Below are 23,218 nucleotides of genomic sequence, written 5' to 3' on the forward strand. Positions count from 1 at the left end.
GGACCTTGAGCGGGAGAGAGAGATTTTGAGTGTGAGGGAAAAGCCTATCACCTTGACTGGTGTGTTAAAATAGATCCTCCCCCTTTACCGAACACTCAACCCCAAAGACAAGTGTCACATGGAGTTCACACCAGTCCTTTCCCTCACCTAGCACCAAGGGGAATAGCTCCTCTAACTCCTCTAAAAAGGTGAGAGCAACACACTACACTGCCAACAGATAACCAAGGGCAGGGGACTATCACTCGCAATGGTGTTGGTAGCCTATGGGTTGGTCAGATAGACATCTGCAAAACAATGGTTAGTGGTATTTCAGTCTACCAGGCTTGAGAGTGTGTGTGTGTGTGTGTGTGTGTGTGTGTGTGTGTTTGTGTGTGTGTGTGTGAGAGAGAGAGAGAGTATGTGCTCCAGTCTTACCTTGCCCAGGTCACCATGGGCTCTGGGTATCCATCAGCCGCACAGGTCAACATGGCAGACTGCCCCACGCCTGCTGTGGCATTCACCTCAGACTGCCACACCCGGATGGTAGGGAGCACTGAGGGAGGGAGGGAGAGACATTAACACACCTGAGACCATGCATAAGACTCCCTGTCAGCAAAGGTATTACAGCTGAAATCCAGCCCATAGTCATCTGCTGTCTAGGATGTTGATAGATGGCTTAACACCTTCAAATGTCGGCAAACCCTTGAATAAAGAGACAAGGGATAGAGAGGAAGGAAGAAGTAGGCTGACCGTTGACGATGACCCTGATGATCTTGAGGTCGATCTCTCCCCGGGCCATGAGGCGGCCCTCACATGTGTAAGACCCCTCGTCCGTCTTCTTGATGCCTCGGATCTGCAGGTGGTTGTTGGGCAGGATCTTAAAGCGGACTGAGAGGAGAATCAAATCAGAATGAATATGTAATGGATGAGTCTTCTGACTGAGGGAGGGATAAGAAGGGGCTTTTCAGACGGAGATCCCTGGACACTAAAAATTCTCACTTTCTATGTAAATTCTTGAATTAAAGTGTTTAAACCGTTTCATATTCATACCCACCAGCTTTAACATTTGTCAGAGAATCGCTCAAATGGAACACTGTCTGACAGCTGGAGAGGGACTTTTCTGACATGGTTGAGTAAAAACGGGTGACAAGGCTGACAGTCAAAGAGGGGAAAAAAAGTGGAAACAGGAAAAATGTAGGAACCCTTTCGGGATACACAATTCTGATAACTTTCCCCAAATTCCCAAACTTTGGATTTAAGCAGGAAATCCTGATTCCTTCAAACAGGATTTCTGGAAAACATGGGAATTTTGGGAAAGTTACTGGAATTGTGCAACCCTACTCAAGGCTAAATGGCATCTATCTCACCATCCTTCTCCATCTGAATCTTAGCTCCTTTGTGTTTCCAGATGATGGTGGGCGGAGGGGAGCTGATGACATCACACACGATGTTGGCGTTGTCCCCTTCATTGAACTCTTGGGGGGAGGGGGCGTTCTTGAAGGTGATCCTTTCTACAAGACAAAATACAAGAATGTTAGTCAACCATTTAAAGCAAAACCATGAAGAACATAATGGGTGTGTCTCAAATGGCAACCTATTCCCTACATGGTGTACTAGTTTTGACCAGGGCCCATAGGGTGCACTACATAGGGAATAGGGTGCCATTAGAGATGTAGCAATGAGTTTATTTAATTGTTTTCCTCTACACCTCAGCCTCTTAACTGCCTTTCTTCTGATCACATTAGTATGATGTGCCTGGTGGGAAACCATAAAGGATTTAGATGATGGATGTCTGCTGATGCTTGGCAGTGTTTAGCTATAGAAACCATTAGTCAGAAGACACGCACAACAGACAGGTTCATTAGGCCTTGTTTTATTGGTCTTTGGAGGGGTTTATTGAACTGATGGAAAAATCCATCTCCAGTTGAAAAACATAAAAGAAAGACATTTTGCCCTCAAGCACTCAATAAAATGTTAAGAGCTTTTCCGTCAACACTATACTGAAGGTTGAGGAAATTTCATCAGCTAATTTTCCTTAAAGAAAGCTTGGGGTGCTTAATATAACAATTTAACGCTCTGTGATCAGGACATCCCCCTGAGTTTATACTATGTCATAATGCAAACACACACCGGTTTTGAACGGGACATCTAGCCTGCGTCCCAAATGGCAACCTATTCCTTAAATAGTACACTACTTTAGACCAGGGCCAATGGGACTCAAAAGTACTGCACTATATAGGGAATGGGCACTTGTCAAAAGTAGTGTACCTTATAGGGAGGGATTAGGATGCCATTTTGGACACATCCCTAGAGAATGAAGAAGGAGGAGCAGCTTACGGAAGAACTTGACGTTGACGGTGGCTTCTGCTGACTGGTCTCCGTTGGTGGCCAGACACTTGTAGGTCCCAGCGCTATCCACCCCGGCCTTGTAGAGCGTGAGGGTGGATGAGGACTCGTCGTTTCGGGTTACGGTGATCTCTGGTTTGTTGGGCTCTATCCTCTCCCCGCTCGGCGAATACCAGTCAATCTCCTTTGCTACTCCAACAACTGCACAGAGACAAGAGACGGTTAAATGTGTTAGTTTTTGTATCTAACTAGAATCATTACGATCACATATTGGTATCACAATATTGAGTCTCTCTACGAGACAAATAAAGAGCCACAAAGAAGAGTATCAACCTAGGAAACAACCTATACACCTTATAAGAAATAGTACTCTGTTATCCTTGAAAAGGTTACAGCTACCTTGTTCCTGTCTAGTGGCCTCACAACTGTGGTCTACACACAGCATATTAGGACAGGACACAAAAGGTCACAGTGTATATGCAGTACTGCACAATGGGATCCAAATAATTCCAACGAGATGATATAATGACATAATGATACAGGGGCAAGCTTACCTTCACACAGAAAGAACTTGGACTCTCCAACACTGATCTCTCCCTGGGTGGGGGTGATCTCCACTTCCAGACAAACTGAGAACAGAAGAAAATAGACATCAGATTACACAGAGCAGTACTTGGAAGCAATATGTTACGTGTGTGTGTGTGTGTGTGTGTATGTATGTATGTATGTGAGGGGGAATGAGAGAGAACATTTCATTATTGACATATGATATTAAAGCTTATGTCTGCAGCGCTGCTTACAATTTATAATTCAGGCGCTGTGCCTGTGTCTCTCAGTGTTCTTCATTCATTCCTTAGCAATAGTCTCCTTATCCTCTCTGCTAGCACAGCAGCCTGTCATCATGGCATGCATTGCTTGCTCTTTGGGGTTTTAGGCTGGGTTCTGTATATGTACTTTGTGACATCTGCTGTAAAAAGGGCTTTATAAATTAATTAGATTTGATTTGATGGATACCTCCAGTTCTGCCACAGCTAATCATCACAGACACATTAGAATGCTAGTTGGCTTTATTAACACATGGACATAGGCCACTCCTCTGGTTCTACTATATATCACCTATCTTGCGTTCCAAATGGCACCCTATTCCATATATAGTGCACTGCACTCTTAGAAAAAAAGGGTTCCAAAAGGGTTCTTCGGCTGTTCCCATAGGATAACCCTTTTTGGTTCTAGGTAGAATGCTTTTTGGTTCCAAATAGAACCCTTTTAGGTTCCATGTAGAACCCTCTGTGGAAAGGATTCTCTACATGGAACCGAAAAGGGTTCTACCTGTAACCAAAAAGGGTTCTCCTATGGGAACAGCGGAATAACTATTTTAGGTTCAAGATAGCACCTTTTTTTAGTTTACTTTTGACCAGGGTCCATAGCTCTAAATAGGGAATAGGGTTCCATTTGGGATGCAGCCTGGACCCCTCTACAGCAGCAATATCTTACTGTACACCAAGCTTGGGTGAACCAGTAGGAAACACATGAAATGGTAAACAAAACACAGCAAAGAGAGAACTGGCTGCAGAGAGAGAGAAAGCAGTTTATCCATGACTGAGGTGATACAGTAGCCTCCATCTCAGTGGTGTTGATAGCAGCATGCAGGTAGGTAAGGTTCTACTGCTCTTATTGACAGTGGAGCAGCCAAGGGGGGAGAAAAAAATGACCCTTCCAAATCGATAGTTTCAATCACAACACAGAAATCTATTCCAAGCCATGGCTCAGGCCTCAGAGAAGCACCTCTGGCAGATCGATTGAGGCTTTGTTTAATTGAATGGTAAGACCAAGCCTTGTTCACACTGGCAGTTTGAAGTGACTCAAATAAAAAATAATTGCATATCCGATTTGAATCTCATATTTTTCCTGCAGTCTAAACAGACAAAAAAAAGCACATGGAATCAGATATTTCACACCACATTTCAAACCACCTTCGTAGGTGGTTTTAAATAAGATACAAATCTGATTCCTGGCCATGTGACCTGTGTCTGAAAGGTCAAATCTGATTTATTTGCCCTTAAGTGATTTCTACACTGTTATTTGGCCTATCTTGTTGCTTGCTAGCTACACTGTTGACAGTTTGACAAGAACATGTGCTAGCTAACTAGCTTGTTAATAGTTTACAAACAATGGGTGAATGTGCTAGCAGGCTAAACAGCTACCTAGTTAGCTAGTTGACTGCTGTGGCTAGCCAAAACTGACTTATTTTGAAAGTTGCATCATCTTATCCTTTGAGGCTTTAAAAGTGTTCTTACACTATGATTTCAAACATTCAAAGCAACAGGGAGACTTCCATGGCAGGCATTGTTGTCACCTTAGCTTGCTACAAAACAACTTCTGAGTACACACACACTCACCATTACTATGACAACTAGCGTAGCCATGTCAGTCTGAACACACACAAATCTGATTTGGTCACTTGTAACTTGCTGTTTGGACAGTCAGTATTCCAAAAACGGATTTGAAAAACAAAACTGATTTGAGCATTAAGGCCTGCAGTGTGAACAAGGCATTAAAGACAAGGGAATACAGATCAACCATCTCCCTAGTGATAGTAATATGCTGAGAAGAGAAGAGAGGGTAACTTGGTATTGAAGGGCTGCAGCATATCAATCTGTATTTGTTGGACATTTCCTATAAAATATTTGATTGCATCAGAGGTGATTGATGTGAGATGTTATCTACCATCCGTATAAGCCAAATTCATCAACCCAGATAAATAACATTCTGGAAATGGCACTTCTAATTTATAACAATGTCAACTCAGCTCTGATATCAGATTTATAGAAGTTATAAATAGAAGTTAAGAGCCATACATCATCAGATTGGGCTAGTCCACTGAGTATGAAAATGGCAATTGACCAAAACATCAACAACATTCCAAGTATCCTGGAGAGAACGAGCGGCAAACAAACTGGTTACAACTGTAGCCTTGGAAGAACCTCGTGCCAATCAAATTCATATCAATTCTATGGGGAAAACACCCTACTTATACAGCAGCTTTCAGTATGACGAATCCCATGACTTATTCGCCCATTTGGAAGAATGTTATATATATATTTTTGGGGTCATTTTAGAAGACGCTCTTATCCAGAGCGACTTACAGTTAGTGAGTGCATCCATTTTCATACTGGCCCCCCGTGGGAAACGAACCCACAACCCTGGCGTTGCAAGCGCCATGCTCTACTAACTGAGCTACAGGGGACTACAGGGGACTAAGAATAACTTAAGACACATCAATATCAAATTTACATAGAGCCGTTTGGAAATAAACAACATCATACCAGAAATTATACTCATAACAAATGTCTGTCTCCATTCCACTTCTCAGGATAGATTAATACGTTCAGCGTTCTCCCACACACCATTAGTACCACCCACTTCTGACTGGAGAAGACAGCCCTCAGAGGCCAGGCAGCTATCGTCTCATTCACCAGCCTTTTGTCTCTGGTTATCCAGAGTTATGCCGTGAGGAGGCTGGTGAGAGGGCCAATATGAGACCTGGGCTGCATCCCAAATAGCACCCTATTCCCTTTGGCCCCTGATCAACAGTATTGCACTATATAGGGAATAGGGTGCCATTTGGGACTCAGCCCTGACCTATCAAAAGGGCTCCTGCATTAGCTAGTTTTCTCTGAGGAGCCTCTGTCTGGGCCAGCCCATATGGAAGATGCACAGCTATAATGGGTCTCCACCGCCAAGAATAGCAAGTAAGTAGTCATTTACAATATAGGGCAGGCAGAAACATCATAAACCAAGCAAAACTAACATCAAGTACCAAGCAGTAGATTAACTATGCATGTTCGGTTGCTTTCTGATGGAGAGTGTGACATGTAATCCTTGCCCTTGTGATACATACTGTATCTCTGTGTGCAAACATCAAAGCTCCATATGAGTATTAGCTACAGATGTCCAGTAAGATTAGGTTCTCTCACTCTGTCATCCACTATAACCTCATAGCATGGAATGTCCCATCAAAACAAAAACAACGGTAGCTAGGTATCATGGAGATATCCATTTGTGCATGCAAGATTAGCTTGCTTTTGAAATGTAAATAACCCTAATTGTGGAAGGTATTATTACCAAATGGGTGATATTAAGGATCTGGCTGTCTGGTTATCTAGGCTGCAGTAGACTGGATTAGGGGGAGTCAATTTACTGAGGCACCACACAAGGGAAGGATCAGATTTCTGAGAGAGATGGGATCAGCCTCTAATAAATTAGAGAAGATAGGCTCTAGATACTGTAAGTTATCGTAAAGCCTGCTCTGGCCTTTGGGAACTTGAAACCAATGTAAGATTGAGCAACACAATCTCACACTCAATTCGTGCAAATATCTACAAAAAGTATTTCAGCAGTTTTCTTGTGTTTTTGTGCATTTGTGTGTGGCTTAATTCTTGTGAAAATACACACATTTTTGTGCGACGTCATTCATAGGAAAATACATTTTTTGGGGGAAAACTTCTGAAAAATCTTTCTAAAGTTATTGGAGTAATGCATTTTGGGCAATGGTGTTCTACACTGCCTTTTTTTGAGTCACACTATCATTTATATAAAAAAAAAACTTGTTAACAACCCAATATTGTTTATCCATGTTGGCACTGAAAAACGTATAATATAATAGTAGCCTTACGTTTGTTTATTGTTTTTATTAATGCCAATGCTGTTTTCTATGCTTGTTTTCGCTTAATACTTTGGGATACTGGTGCTATGTCGGATTATATGAGGGTTACCAGATTGGAGTATAAAGCTAGATTTGTCTTTTTTTTTGGTATTTGATTGGGGATAAATGTTCATGATGGGAAATTAATTCATCAATAAATGTGGGGAAACAGAAGACATGCAAAAAAAATCTGTTTGGTTTAAATTCCCCTGGTGCAACTGCATGGTATTTTCAACTATAACGAGTCTGGACTATGATCAATTAAGCCATATCAATGCAGTTAAACAGGTTAATGTAAAATAATGAATTATGTCGGCTTACACTTATTGCACTTCCAAGGCCGTTTCATGATGATTATTACGGTCGTGTCAATCATGTTATATACTTAGGCTATTGTAACAAAGCATATGCCAGCATTGTAGGCCTACTGCCTCTGCTCAGAGGCCTACTAGACTTTCATGGCAACGGCCGTTAGAGCTCACTTTGCCACATATGAGCCCTGGTTAGAGTCCCTGTTGCAGCTTTCACTTTCTTCCGCTACACTGGTTGGAGCGTTGGGATCACGTCCTGCTCACGTCTAGTTATGTGATCTAGTGATGGGAAGCATTCTGTTTTTCAACATTGTGTTGGGTGTAATTACATTGATGTATCTAATGAACAATGGATTAGCAACAATGGGTGTGACAGATAGAAGTAGTCACTACAGGTGTGATCAAGCCTTACATCAAAGTTGCCTGAAGCTGAATGGAAAGTGCTATACCCTGACCAGTTATTCAGAAGCCACTAACAACGCATATGCCTGGAATCCTTACATCGTAACGCAGCAGGAGAGAGTGGTTTCATCGCTGTAGCACATTCCGAGATTGACTAATAGACAGTAGTCTAAAAAGTATTGATAGATTTTAAACAAAAAACACTTTCTGTTTGTCATAGACGAACAAGATTAATATGAGATGAATGGTGAGTTCCTAACGAGTTCAGGAAGCCAAGCTAGAGCTCTGTGAGAAATTCACAGCGATAGGGGCAGATGTTTTGATCAAGAGAGACCTTTAGAAAATATGCACATTTTCTCTAACACTAAATATACAAATAATGTATTTTACAGTTATAAGGAAGGTGACATCTTATAGTTAGTCAATTTCAGTTTTGTTGAATAGGAAATACATCATTCAAAATATTTCATATTTTCATATTTTTTATCATATTTATCATATTTGTTTTCAGTTTTGTTGAATAGGAAATACATCATTCAAAATATTTCATATTTTCATATTTTTTATCATATTTGTACTGTGTACTTGAGCTTGTGTCCTCAAAAGTGACTACGCCTCAGCAATTTATTAAAAATATTACCAGAAAGGTGAGATTTTTTGGAGTATGCAGTATTACTAGTTATTGTTTATGGCCCTCTCATGATAAATAATTACTTTTGGGGATTACATAAATTACATTTTCGATTACATTTAACAGGTTTTAAACAGTTAAACAATTGTAATAATTAAAATAATTAACCATGAAGTAGCAAGATAAGCAGCGTTGCCATGGAACTAATATGTTGACCTTTAGATTATTGGTTAGGCTACAGTGAAATGTGTGAGCTTTTAGATAATAGTACTCTATAGGCCTAATAGATACAAATATTGAAGCGGCTCAGATGTAGCCTAATGGCTTAATACTAGGTAGGTCTATCAATTGCAGATACATAAAAGTGATGTCAATATTTAGCCTAACAATGTAGCTAATATATAATTTGGTTATCTCGGTTTTCATATTTTTTTTCAATGTATCCTTGCTTCGCTTGTTTATAACAGTGGAAACTTTTAGGCGATTTACATTAACCTATGAAGTTTTTGGCATTCACAAGGAGAGAGATAATGTCTTAATTCTCAACCTGGTCTCAGAGCATTAAACGTAACATATCATACTAAAAGGCTGTGTCCCGGATTTACATACAGAATAATATGAAAGGCTCTGAGACCAGGTTGTCATTCTATGTTTAGCAGAGATTTTCTGTGTGTAAAGTAACACGGGAGGGCAAACGGTGATCTAACGACACATTTAGCTGTTCTATGAGTGGTCTGAGGCAGGCGTTAGATTAAGAGCGATTTCAAGTGCACGTTAATAATGACGGTTTTGGGAAACGGCTCGGAAATTTAAAGAGGCTCTTATAAAAGGTTCTGATTAACTTAGCCTGAAAATACTTTTGGGAAACCGAGCCCAGATGACCCTGAGGTCCAGAAGAGCAAAGTGACCGTGAACACAAAAAAAAAAAAAAATAGCCATATCTCAGACTGGCCAATAAAAAGAAAAGATTAAGATGGGCAAAAGAACACTGGAGTTTTTCTTTGCAACTCTGCCCAGGTCAGCATCCCGGAGTCGTCTCTTCACTGTTGACGTTGAGACTGGTGTTTTGCGGGTACTATTTAATGAAGCTGCCAGTTGAGGACCTGTGAGGTGTCTGTTTCTCAAACTAGACACTCTAATGTATTTGTCCTCTTGCTCAATTGTGCACCGGGGCCTCCCAATCCTCTTTCTATTCTGGTTAGAGCCAGTTTGCGCTGTTCTGTGAAGGGAGTAGTACACAGCGTTGTACGAGATCTTCAGTTTCTTGGCAATTTCTCGCATGGAATAGCCTTCATTTCTCAGAACGAGAATAGACTGACGAGTTTCAGAAGAAAGTTATTTGTTTCTGGCCATTTTGAGCCTGTAATCGAACCCACAATTATTTTATTTTTTATTTTATTTTTTATATATATATATATATACACACACACATACATACATACACATACATACATATATATATATATATATATATATATATACAGTGAGGGAAAAAAGTATTTGATCCCCTGCTGATTTTGTATGTTTGCCCACTGACAAAGACATGATCAGTCTATAATTTTAATGGTAGGTTTATTTGAACAGTGAGAGATAGAATAACAACAAAACAATCCAGAAAAACGCATGTCAAAAATGTTATACATTGATTTGCATTTTAATGAGGGAAATAAGTATTTGACCCCTCTGCAAAACATGACTTGTTGGCAATCACAGAGGTCAGACGTTTCTTGTAGTTGGCCACCAGGTTTGCACACATCTCAGGAGGGATTTTGTCCCACTCCTCTTTGCAGATCTTCTCCAAGTCATGAAGATTTCGAGGCTGACGTTTGGCAACTCGAACCTTCAGCTCCCTCCACAGATTTTCTATGGGATTAAGGTCTGGAGACTGGCTAGGCCACTCCAGGACCTTAATGTGCTTCTTCTTGAGCCACTCCTTTGTTGCCTTGGCCGTGGCCGTGTGTTTTGGGTCATTGTCATGCTGGAATACCCATCCACGACCCATTTTCAATGCCCTGGCTGAGGGAAGGAGGTTCTCACCCAAGATTTGACGGTACATGGCCCCGTCCATTGTCCCATTGATGCAGTGAAGTTGTCCTGTCCCCTTAGCTGAAAAACACCCCCAAAGCATAATGTTTCCACCTCCATGTTTGACAGTGGGGATGGTGTTGTTGGGGTCATAGGCAGCATTCATCCTCCTCCAAACACGGCGAGTTGAGTTGATGCCAAAGAGCTCGATTTTGGTCTCGATTTTGGACTCGTTTCAGGAAACTAGGCGTATGTCGTGCATCACTACTTCACAGGAGCGCCATTTGAACATAAACTGTTTTTTAAATCAAAATGCGTTTTTTGGCAGAAATGCCTTCTGGAACATGTGAACTTTCATGTGCCTTAATAACAAAATTGTATGCCATCTGTAAATACTAATACAATTGTTAAATTACAAGCCTAGTTGGTTTAGCCATGGAAAAAGACAGGAACCTTCCCGCTAGCCATGATTGGCTGAGATAATGAGTGAGCTCGACATGCCGAGAGATGAGTTCGGTTTGGTCTGCCATGTAGCACGCTTCTGTCTATAATATGAGCTGGTCAGTATGTGTAGGTAATCCTTTCTAACGCAGCTTTTTTTGAAAGATATCACGTAGTAGAACAGCATCAGTGTTGCACTCCACTTTCTGGAGGACCGAGTTTTGAAATCAGTGGAATTAGAGTATGATGGCTAAGGAGTTGTAGAAAATTCTGGCATTTAATTGCAAATATGCAGACGGAGTTGAAAAGAAAACACACAGAAGGCTGTTGTATAAAACACCTGTCTCCGGATAACATCTTCAAATTAAGGGCAAACATAACATCCATGACAGAGAGGGAGAAGCGTCCATCCATGTATACGGATAAGAGAGCTAGCTTCATTTTCAGATATTACACACCTCTAATTTTGTCAGAAATTCATTTTCATTTCAAGTTAAAGTGTACTGTTAGCTAGCTAGCTAACCTTAGCTGGCTGGCTAGCTAGTTAACATTACGTGTATAATCTGTGTAGTAATATTCAAAAAAATTCAGAGCCATTTGCATTGCTAGTTATAGCCTAATGTTAGCTAGCTAACATTGGACCTGGTTGGTTAGCTACCTGCAGATTCATGCAGGGTAGTAACGTTATGAGTTGGGATTATGGTTTATTGTTTAGCTAGCTAGCTACGTCTAAACAAAAGACTCCACTATGCAAGTAACTATTTCAATAGAATGTTTATGATGTCACTGCGACAACTGTTGACAGACGTAGCTGGTAAATTCGCTCTGGCTATCTACTCCGATTTCAGAGCACTCTCGTCTGAGTGTGCCACAGCGCAGAATAACGGACGAATTTACGAACGCTCAACACACGTTGAATATGGCCGGTGTCGGTAAAAAAGCGTAATTAAATTGTTGCCAGCAGCACATTTGCAGTCACCAACGCTCTGGATAACATAAAAACAGCCTAACCAGCTCTGTTAGGGTGAGTAAAATGGTCAGAGTGCGCTGTTCTCTCATTTGTGTCTGGAAGTAGCTAGCCAACATTAGCCAGTTAGCTCGGGTGCTTGACTGCTGTTGTTAGGTCAGAACGCTCGGATCAACCCTACTTTTTGGCGAGGGCGTCCAGTGTGCGCTCTGAATGCTCCGAGAGCAAAATGCTCTAAATTGACGAACGGCCAATCTGACAACGCTCTGAGTTTATGAACGCCCAGAGCAAGTGCTCTGGCACTCCAGATAAAATTTACTAAGATACCTGTAGTATAAGCCAGCCTTTAGTCTTGAAATCTTTGGTTGTTTAGTACATAGCCTCACATGTGAATCCTTAAAGAGACGGGTGGGGCTAAAGCTTAAAAGGGTGTGAACGATGCTGAATGGGTGTAGACAAAGAAGAGCTCTCCAGTAGGTACCAAAACATTCAAGGGCCATTTTCTAAAAAGTGAGGTTAAAGGTTTATCAACTTTCAAAGCAGAAAGTCTCTACTTTTATCTAATGTAAAAACACAATTTCAAATGTTGCTACCTAAGACCGAATCGAGTGAGCCGGTCGGTCACATATGTGGGTAAGTGTTTGTGTGCGTGTATTATGGTGTGTATTATAATTTCCCATCATATAAATGTATCCCCATTCCCCAATCAAATATCTTCATCGATACCACAAAAAAAATATTCTCCAATCTGACAACCCTCATAAAATTCGACATAGCCTTGTATAAATTATGAAAGAAATTGTGTAATGTACACAAAAAAGTGGAGCCTTGTATTAATTGCATTATGAAGAAAATTATGTAATTTAGGCTTCATGAAATAAGACATGCGTTATGAAGAAAATTGGGTAGGCCTACTGTTGCCTACACGAAAAAGTGCCTTTCAGGAAAACATTTTTTAACTATGTAAGGCTACTATTATATTATAATTATTTCGGTGACAACCTGGTTGATTAACAATATTGGGTTTTTAACACATTTGTTTTCAAATCAAATCAGTCACATACACAGCAGATGTTATTTACATTTTAGTCATTTAGCAGACGCTCTTATCCAGAGCAACTTACAGTTAGTGAGTGTATACATTATTAATATTTTTTTCATACTGGCCCCCCGTGGGAATCGAACCCACAACCCTGGCGTTGCAAACGCCATGCTCTAGATCCCTGCCGGCCATTCCCTTCCCTACCCTGGACGACACTGGGCCAATTCTGCACCGCATCATGGGACTCCCGGTCGCGGCCGGATACGACAGTGCCTGGTTTTGAACCAGGATCTCTAGTGGCACTGCGCCACTTGGGAGTTATTGCGGGTGTAGCGAAATGCTTGTGTTCCTAGCTCCAACAGTGCAGTAGTATCTAACATTTCACAACAATACACACAAATCTAAAAGTAAAAAAATTGAATTAAGAAATATATAAGTATTAGGACGAGCAATGTCGGAGTGGCACTGACTAAAATACAGTAGAATAGAATACAGTATATACAATGAGGGAAAAAAGTATTTGATCCCCTGCTGATTTTGTACGTTTGCCCACTGACAAAGAAATGATCAGTCTATAATTTTAATGGTAGGTTTATTTGATCAGTGAGAGACAGAATAACAACATACAAATCTAGAAAAACGCATGTCAAAAATTTTATAAATTGATTTGCATTTTAATGAGGGAAATAAGTATTTGACCCCCTCTCAATCAAAAACATTTCTGGCTCCCAGGTGTCTTTTATACAGGTAACGAGCTGAGATTAGGAGCACACTCTTAAAGGGAGTGCTCCTAATCTCAGCTTGTTACCTGTATAAAAGACACCTGTCCACAGAAGCAATCAATCAATCAGATTCCAAACTCTCCACCATGGTCAAGACCAAAGAGCTCTCCAAGGATGTCAGGGACCAGATTGTAGACCTACACAAGGCTGGAATGGGCTACAACACCATCGCCAAGCAGCTTGGTGAGAAGGTGACAACAGTTGGTGCGATTATTCGCAAGTGGAAGAAAAACAAAAGAACTGTCAATCTCCCTCGGCCTGGGGCTCCATGCAAGATATCACCTCGTGGAGTTGCAATGATCATGAGAACGGTGAGGAATCTTGTCAATGATCTCAAGGCAGCTGGGACCATAGTCACCAAGAAAACAATTGGTAACACACTACGCTGTGAAGGACTGAAATCCTGCAGCGCCCGCAAGGTCCCCCTGATCAAGAAAGCACATACAGTGGGGGAAAAAAGTATTTAGTCAGCCACCAATTGTGCAAGTTCTCCCACTTAAAAAGATGAGAGAGGCCTGTAATTTTCATCATAGGTACACGTCAACTATGACAGACAAATTGTGATTTTCTTTTCCAGAAAATCACATTGTAGGATTTTTAATGAATGTATTTGCAAATTATGGTGGAAAATAAGTATTTGGTCACCTACAAACATGCAAGATTTCTGGCTCTCACAGACCTGTAACTTCTTCTTTAACAGGCTCCTCTGTCCTCCACTCGTTACCTGTATTAATGGCACCTGTTTGAACTTGTTATCAGTATAAAAGACACCTATCCACAACCTCAAACAGTCACACTCCAAACTCCACTATGGCCAAGACCAAAGAGCTGTCAAAGGACACCAGAAACAAAATTGTAGACCTGCACCAGGCTGGGAAGACTGAATCTGCAATAGGTAAGCAGCTTGGTTTGAAGAAATCAACTGTGGGAGCAATTATTAGGAAATGGAAGACATACAAGACCACTGATAATCTCCCTCGATCTGGGGCTCCACGCAAGATCTCACCCCGTGGGGTCAAAATGATCACAAAAATCCCAGAACCACACGGGGGGACCTAGTGAATGACCTGCAGAGAGCTGGGACCAAAGTAACAAGGCCTACCATCAGTAACACACCACGCCGCCAGGGACTCAAATCCTGCAGTGCAAGACGTGTCCCCCTGCTTAAGCCAGTACATGTCCAGGCCCGTCTGAAGTTTGCTAGAGTGCATTTGGATGATCCAGAAGAGGATTGGGAGAATGTCATATGGTCAGATGAAACCAAAATAGAACTTTTTGGTAAAAACTCAACTCGTCGTGTTTGGAGGACAAAGAATGCTGAGTTGCATCCAAAGAACACCATACCTACTGTGAAGCATGGGGGTGGAAACATCATGCTTTGGGACCAGGACGACTGATCCGTGTAAAGGAAAGAATGAATGGGGCCATGTATCGTGAGATTTTGAGTGAAAACCTCCTTCCATCAGCAAGGGCATTGAAGATGAAACGTGGCTGGGTCTTTCAGCATGACAATGATCCCAAACACACCGCCCGGGCAACAAAGGAGTGGCTTCGTAAGAAGCATTTCAAGGTCCTGGAGTGGCCTAGCCAGTCTCCAGATCTCAACCCCATAGAAAATCTTTGGAGGGAGTTGAAAGTCTGTGTTGCCCAGCGACAGCCCCAAAACATCACTGCTCTAGAGGAGATCTGCATGGAGGAATGGGCCAAAATACCAGCAACAGTGTGTGAAAACCTTGTGAAGACTTACAGAAAACGTTTGACCTGTGTCATTGCCAACAAAGGGTATATAACAAAGTATTGAGAAATTTTTGTTATTGACCAAATACTTATTTTCCACCATAATTTGCAAATAAATTCATTAAAAATCCTACAATGTGATTTTCTGGATTTTTTTTCTCATTTTGTCTGTCACAGTTGACGTGTACCTATGATGAAAATTACAGGCCTCTCTCATCTTTTTAAGTGGGAGAACTTGCACAATTGGTGGCTGACTAAATACTTTTTTCCCCCACAGGCCCGTCTGAAGTTTGCCGATGAACATCTGAATGATTCAGAGGAGAACTGGGTGAAAGTGTTGTGGTCAGATGAGACCAAAATCGAGCTCTTTGGCATCAACTCAACTCGCCGTGTTTGGAGGAGGAGGAATGCTGCCTATGACCCCAAGAACACCATCCCCACCGTCAAACATGGAGGTGGAAACATTATGCTTTGGGGGTGTTTTTCTGCTAAGGGGACAGGACAACTTCACCGCATCAAAGGGACGATGGACGGGGCCATGTACCGTCAAATCTTGGGTGAGAACCTCCTTCCCTCAGCCAGGGCATTGAAAATGGGTCGTGGATGGGTATTCCAGCATGACAATTACCCAAAACACACGGCCAAGGCAACAAAGGAGTGGCTCAAGAAGAAGCACATTTAGGTCCTGGAGTGGCTTAGCCAGTCTCCAGACCTTAATCCCATAGAAAATCTGTGGAGGGAGCTGAAGGTTCGAGTTGCCAAACGTCAGCCTCGAAACCTTCAAGACTTGGAGAAGATCTGCAAAGAGGAGTGGGACAAAATCCCTCCTGAGATGTGTGCAAACCTGGTAGCCAACTACAAGAAACGTCTGGCCTCTGTGATTGACAACAAGGGTTTTTCCACCAAGTACTAAGTCATGTTTTGCAGAGTGGTCAAATACTTATTTCCCCCATTAAAATGCAAATTAATTGATAACATTTTTGACATGCGTTTTTCTGGATTGTTTTGTTGTTATTCTGTCTCTCCACTGTTCAAATAAACCTACCATTAAAATTATAGACTGATCATGTCTTTGTCAGTGCAAACGTACAAAATCAGCAGGGGATCAAATACTTTTTTCCCTCACTGTACATATTAGATGAGTAAAGCAGTATGTAAACATTTTTAAAGTGACTAGTGTTCCATTTTTAAAGTGGCCAGTGATTCCATGTCTATGAATATAAGGCTGCAGCCTCTAAGGTGCAGGGTTGAGTAACCGGGTGGTAACCGGCTAGTGATGGCTATTTAACAGTCTGATGGCCTTGAGTTAGAAGCTGTTTTTCAGCTTTGATGCACCTGTACTGACCTCGCCTTCTGGATGATAACGGGGTGAACAGGCCGTGGCTCGGGTGGTTGATGTCCTGGCGGGCAGGCAGTGTGCCCCCGGTGATGTGTTGGGCAGTCCGCACCACCCTCTGGAGAGCCGTGCGGCTGCGTGCGGTGCAGTTGCCATACCAGGCAGTGATACAGCCCGACAGGAGGTTCTCAATTGCGCATCTGTAAAAGTTTGTGAGGGTCTTAGAAGCAAAGACTAAATTCTTCAGCCTCCTGTCTGTGTGGGTGGACCATTTCAGATCGTCAGTGATGTGTATGCCAAGGAACTTAGAACTTTCCACCTTCTCCACTGCGGTCCCGTTGATGTGGATAGGGGCGTGCTCCCTCTGCTGTTTCCTGAAGTCCATAATCAGCTCCTTCGTTTTGTTGACGTTAAGGGAGAGGTTATGTTCCTGCCACCACTCCGCGAGGGCCCTCACCTCCTCCCTGTAGGCTGTCTCGTCATTGTTGGTAATCAGGCCTACTACTGATGTGTCGTCTGCATACTTGATGATTGAGTTGGAGGTGTGCATGGCCACGCAGTCATGGGTGAACTGGGAGTACACGAGGGGGCTGAGCACGCACCCTTGTGGGGCCACTGTGTTGAGGATCAGCGAAGTGGAGGTGTTGTTTCATACCTTCACCATCTGGGGGCGGCCTGTCAGGAAGTCCAGGACCCAGTTGCACAGGGCGGGGTTCAGACCCAGGGCCCCGAGCTTAATGATGAGTTTGGAGGGTACTATGGTGTTGAAGGCTGAGCATTATTACGTAGGTATTCGTCTTGTCCAGATGGGATAGGGCAGTGTGCAGTGCGATGGCGATTGCATCGTCTGTGGATCTATTGGGGCGGTAAGCAAATTGAAGTGTGTCTATGGTGTCAGGTAAGGTAGAGGTGATATGATCCTTAACTAGCCTCTCAAAGCACTTCATGATGACAGAAGTGAGTGCTACGGGGCGATAGTCATTTAGTTCAGTTACCTTTGCCTTCTTGGGTAAAAAAATGTGGGACACAAAAAAAAGGCAGTGTAGAACACCATTACCCATCATGCATTGCTCTAATAACTTTCAAAAGATTGTTCCAAAGTTTGTCCCCCCCAAAGAAAGTATATTTCCTATGAATGAAGTCGCACAAAAATTTGTATATTTTCCTACGAATTAAGTTGCACAAAATGTGTCTTTCACATGAATTAAGCCACATAAAAACGCACAAAATCTGCTGAAATATGAACATATTTGCACGAATTGAGTGTGAGTGTGTTGGATTGAGAGAGGAGAGCAATTTATAGTTTACAGTAGTTTACAGGGCTTTAAGACTAGATCCAAATACAGTCTACAGTCAAGCCCTGGCTGAGCACAGTGGCCAGTAGATAAATGTTATCTCACAAACACACACACACACACACACACACACAGAGAGAGCGAGAGAGAGACGGGGGTTGAGAAAGCGAGAGAGAGAGACGGGGGTGAGAAAGAAGGGGGGGGGGGGGGGGAGTGAGAGCGAGAGCGAGAGCGAGAGAGTGAACAAGACATGGACTGCTTCAGCAGTGCCAGTGAGTCCCATTATGAATGGCCCAGACAAGCATATCTCCTCCCTGTTTTGCTAGCAATGTTTTTGTACTGGCCAAGCCCATGGTGAAGAAATATGTTCAATATGTGTTTTACAGCTCCAAGAAATCAATGATGCCTGTCATCCTACAGTGTGATACAATAACTCTTTGGGAGTTAAACAAAAAGTCCACTTGCAAGGAATTCATCCCATTCACAATCGGGCAGTGCATACTTTTGGTTATGGATACTGACAATGGTTATGCGCATGCTTAATAATCCATTAACAGCTGGCCAAGTAAATTGTCCCCCATGGCGCTAGCTCTGCTCTTCCCTCCGACTCACTACTGTAAGGAAAGACCACTGGAGTGGAGCAGAGACGCTTGTCCAAACTGCCAACATGGAAGCATCATGTTAGCCCTCCGCATCAACATTATTAATCTATTAAAAGCAACTGTTCCAAGATTATTCATTCGTAACAACACTTTTCATCTCCTGCTGCATTAACTGCATGTCAAACACACGGCGACGACAGAATGATGGAAATTGCATCTGAAGATTTTCTCTCCACAATGCACATAGTACCACCCCCAATTCCCCATCGAACTAACAGACAGAAACACCACCACACCTGCTCTAGTCTACACAGAGTTGGGATTTTAAATACTTCTAAACTGCAAGCGCTAATCGGTTCTCAGTTCACAGTAGCTCCACTGCATTGACAGTGATGAATGAAGGGCATACTAATTGTTCTCCTATCAACAGTTCACTTAAAATAAATTAAAGTCTCTCCAGCTAGCTAAAGTCCAATTGGAGGGCAAATAGAAAAACTAGGTCCGCAATTGACTCAAGGTAATAGGCCTACCAATATAAACTAGGTAATATTGAGATTGTACAAGATACAGTCTTTACAATATAACCAGGAAGGAAGGAAGTGAACTTTTGTGTTTTTAGACGTTTGTCTAGAGAAAACCCAATGCGCCAGTATTCTAGATAAATATAAAACGGGGGTGAAACTTCAAGGAGGGAAATAACTATTATCGTGTGAGATAGATACATTAAACAAGTCAAAAGTCATAAACAACTGGAGATTTGCCGTAACTCTATCCATTTCATGAAACTGGAGCCTTACAAACTCTGGGTTACCGATAGTGTTAACTAATAATCATATAAGGTTGTATACGTGTGAGACCTAATGATCCACTGAAAGTCGCGATAATTAATTGTTTCAAGGAAGGGACTAAAATAGGTCACGTGAGAAAGAATGGTTGTCCCATCCATTTCATGAAACTGGGGTCTTAAAACACTCTGGGTTACGGGTTGAATAATTTAAATGGTTAATTACAAAAGTTGATCATAACATTTGCTCAAAAGTCGCACCTAATAATAAATCCAAAGGAGAATAATTATTGAGTGAATTATTACAAGATTTATGGAGTCCAGGGATAGGAGGAATCTCCATTATGTGACCAGGTGGAAGGAGAGGTATGGTTTTGAGGGACGTCTGGACGCAGACAAACTCGAATCCATGGTAAAACAGATGTACAAGGTGTGTAAAGGCAGAGCAGAGAGAGAGCGAGTGGAAGGGCTAGATACGGCCAGGGTGTGGCTCTCTGAGTCTCGAAAGAGAGAGGAGGGTGAGAGACATAAAAAGAGAGTATCTAAGGAATGACACACCCCAAAACAGGAATAGAAGGGTTTAGAAGGGATTTGGAAGGCTTGGCAGCAAGTTTTAAGTTGAACACTGGGGAAATTGAGAGAGCAGTTAGACAGATGGTGGGAAAGGATTGGGCTGCCGTTAGAGGGCAGTGTGTTCCAGGGGATGCCCAGAGGGCACTTTTGCCATGGGTTGATCACGGAGAGTATGTTGGGAAAATAACTGAATTGTGTAATAGCCTCAGGGAACATTACCATCGTCATGCAGACTTCTCTAAAGTACATGAGCGTAAACAAGAGGATAGTGAGACTGTTAACCAATACTTAGAGAGGCTTAAGGATGTGTTCAACGCAAACAGTGGCATACCCAAGCCAGACCAGGCACAGGGGAATGATACGCCCTACCATCAGCATTTAAAAATAGCGTTCCTCAGTGGAATGAGACCAGAGATAAGCAGGACCATTAAAAATACTTTGATAGGGTGAGGAACGGCACCGCTAGCTGAGATTAAAAGATATGCAATCCATCATGAGCAGAATAACATACAGGACCGAGCCAAGAAAGAGCAGAAGGGAGCAGAGTACCTAATCGCCACTCTGAGAGAGAGCAGATAGGGGTAGAAACCCAGGAAAGAGGGAGGGCTACAACAGAGGGAATAAGTGCTTTAACTGTAGCCAGGAAGGGCATTTTGCCAAAGAGTGTGAGGCGCCGTGCAAATACTGTAAGAGAACAGGCCACAACCATCGAGATTACAGATAGTGGTAGGAAAGGAATGGGCAGCTGTGAAGGGAGACTGGACCACAGGAAGTGGGGACAGAGTTATTTTACAGTGGGCCGTAGACAGAGAGTATCGAGATAAACTTAATCAACTATGTAACAATCTCAGAGATTAATTATTATTATTTATTATTATTATTATTATTATTATTATTATTATTATTATTATTATTACCATAGACATGCTGATTTTTCTAAAATCCATGAGTGCAAACAGGTAGCAGATGGGCCGTATCATCAACAATTAAAAATAGCCTTTTTAAGCGGAATGAGGCCTGAAATTTCTCAAACAATAAAAAATACTCTGATTGGCTGGGGCACAGCAACACTGATTGAGGTTAAAAGGTATGCCGTTCACCAAGAGCAGAACGGGAGAGAAAAGAGGTGTAAGAGAGACCTGAAGGAAGTGAGTATCTCATGCCAACTCTCGGGGAGATAGGAGGCCAGAACAAAAGGGCAGTGTCCTGGAAATCACAGTCTGTTTTTTTGTCAGTTCTGCTGAGAGTATATTTGATGAAGGGGATTTGTGTTGAATGAGAGGCTAGAGATTTCATAAAATAATAATTGGAATAATAATTATATATTAACTTGCTCAACCAAACGTAGACATACGTCATGGGTGAGACATAATTAATATGGGTTTTCTGAATAAACTGACCATAAGTAATGTGGTTAAAGACGTAAGTTATAATATTGTACAAAGCCAATTTAGGGTTTCCATTAAGGAACGTCATTTTGTATCAGATGGTAAGACGACAAACCATTGTGATAGTAGTGGGATTTATTTGTCATTTTCATCACATAGAGTGAATAAATCTGTCTTTATGAGTGTAAATGATCTGCTGGCATGTGTTGCTGGAACGGATACTACAGAGTATCTGGTTTGGGGATGTATAAGGGAAGGTTTGAAATGTTTGCGTGATAGTCATTTATTTATTTGTTTCTTTCGTTGCCTAAGGGTTTGCTAGAGTAATGTCTATAAATAAATAGGATATTGATAATATGGATATGAATTCAATATATGATGGTAAAATACAGCAAGTGTTCGGTGTTACTTGTAGCCTACTTAGAAAGGACAGTTGCCTAGATCTGCTGTATTCTAAACAATGACGGATTGGGGGTTTCATAAGAGGTGGCTATAATTTTAGTTAATAACAGAGGTAATAGGATGTATTTTACGACGCCTAGAGAAGTGAATGTCTTATATTCATGGGAAGTGAAGTAAGGGAACTCAGAGAATAATAGTATTATTAAACAAACACTAAGAATAATGAAGCAGTGTTGGAAGGAAGCAGAGTATGTAAGATAACATCGACTGACTGGTCTAATTGATAAGTTTATACGAAAGAGATTGTCCTAGCAACACATGGTGGATAGTATAACATAGTAGTTTAAGTTGCATCTCTGGGAATAGATGTTTTGTTTGTTTTGACTATAACTTAAAAATAATTGGTTATCTGTTAAAGTAATGTTAGATGGAAAGACAGCGGTAGAGGATAGAGATTATACAGGGTTTCCTGCGTAAAAAAAAAGTAATAGAAATTGGGTGATGAGAAATGTTGAATTGCATTGTTTAAGCAAGAATGGTATTAAATTCATGCTTTCTAGTTATGTGTATGCAAGTTGTATTAGTTTTTGGTGGTGTGTGGATAGAATTGACTAATGCCAGGATTTAGTAACCGAAGCAGAGGGTAATGTGAAGCGGATGTCTGAATAGTTTGTTTATACAACAGTGAGTTATGCAGACAGTTCACATTGAACAATGGGAGATCGTTTTTACTATTAGGCTGATGGTGTAGTAAACATTTTTCGTAGGTTCTGGATTTATTAAACAATAGGTTTATATTTTAATAAATGAATGCAACAGGTTTAAAATCAGTAGATTACCAGAAAGTGGTTATGGGTTTGTTATTTATAGGTTTAGTGAATTTAATGAAACGTGGAGTTATCCGGTGTGTTCTAAGGGGGATTATAATTTTATATTTTTTCAGGATTGAGGGAAATCCCCTACAGTATATGTTAAGGGACAGTAGGAGACAACGTATCAATTTATTTTTAAATAGATGCCTGGGAACAAAATATCACTGCTTACTTACACGAAGTAAGGGATTATATTGGCAAATGAGTGCAATATGACATTAAGAAGGGTGACAGGAACAATATACGGGGAAACAGATATTTCCTATGTTCTTGATTACATTTATCATTTTAGTCATTTAGCAGATGCTCTTATCTGGAGCGACTTACAGTTAGTGAGTGCATACATTTTCATACTGTAAAGAAGACAGGATAAAGAATTGAGCATGTGGAAAAAGAAAGGGGCAATCCTACGAGATAATGTCTGGCATAAGGATAAATTATTACTTTTATTAAAGTCACCATTTAAATATTTGACACATAGGTAAAGCTTATAAAATAATAGCCTATAATCTTTGAGAATTTACAATCAACAAAATAAAAGCTAGGCAATCAGGCCCCCAATGGTTTTGTAATTACGTTTGAGCATAAGAACAAAGCA

The 23,218-nt window shown here is 41.4% G+C and overlaps 1 pseudogene across 1 annotated transcript in view; it reads right to left on the reverse strand.

Annotated features, from left to right (window-relative positions):
* The window catches only part of LOC311101953 (neural cell adhesion molecule 1-like), a 111,491-nt pseudogene that overhangs the window by 26,294 nt on the left and 61,979 nt on the right, over positions 1 to 23,218 (reverse strand). Inside the window, exons 2-6 of the transcript in view lie at positions 2,880 to 2,954; positions 2,317 to 2,526; positions 1,347 to 1,490; positions 730 to 867; positions 415 to 532 (exon numbers count right to left, since the gene is read on the reverse strand). The product of the transcript in view is annotated as a neural cell adhesion molecule 1-like (transcript). The remainder of the gene's footprint in view (positions 1 to 414; positions 533 to 729; positions 868 to 1,346; positions 1,491 to 2,316; positions 2,527 to 2,879; positions 2,955 to 23,218) is intronic.

This window comes from Coregonus lavaretus, assembly GCF_964263955.1.
Source record: "Coregonus lavaretus genome assembly, chromosome: 26".
Taxonomy (NCBI): Eukaryota; Metazoa; Chordata; class Actinopteri; order Salmoniformes; family Salmonidae; genus Coregonus; species Coregonus lavaretus.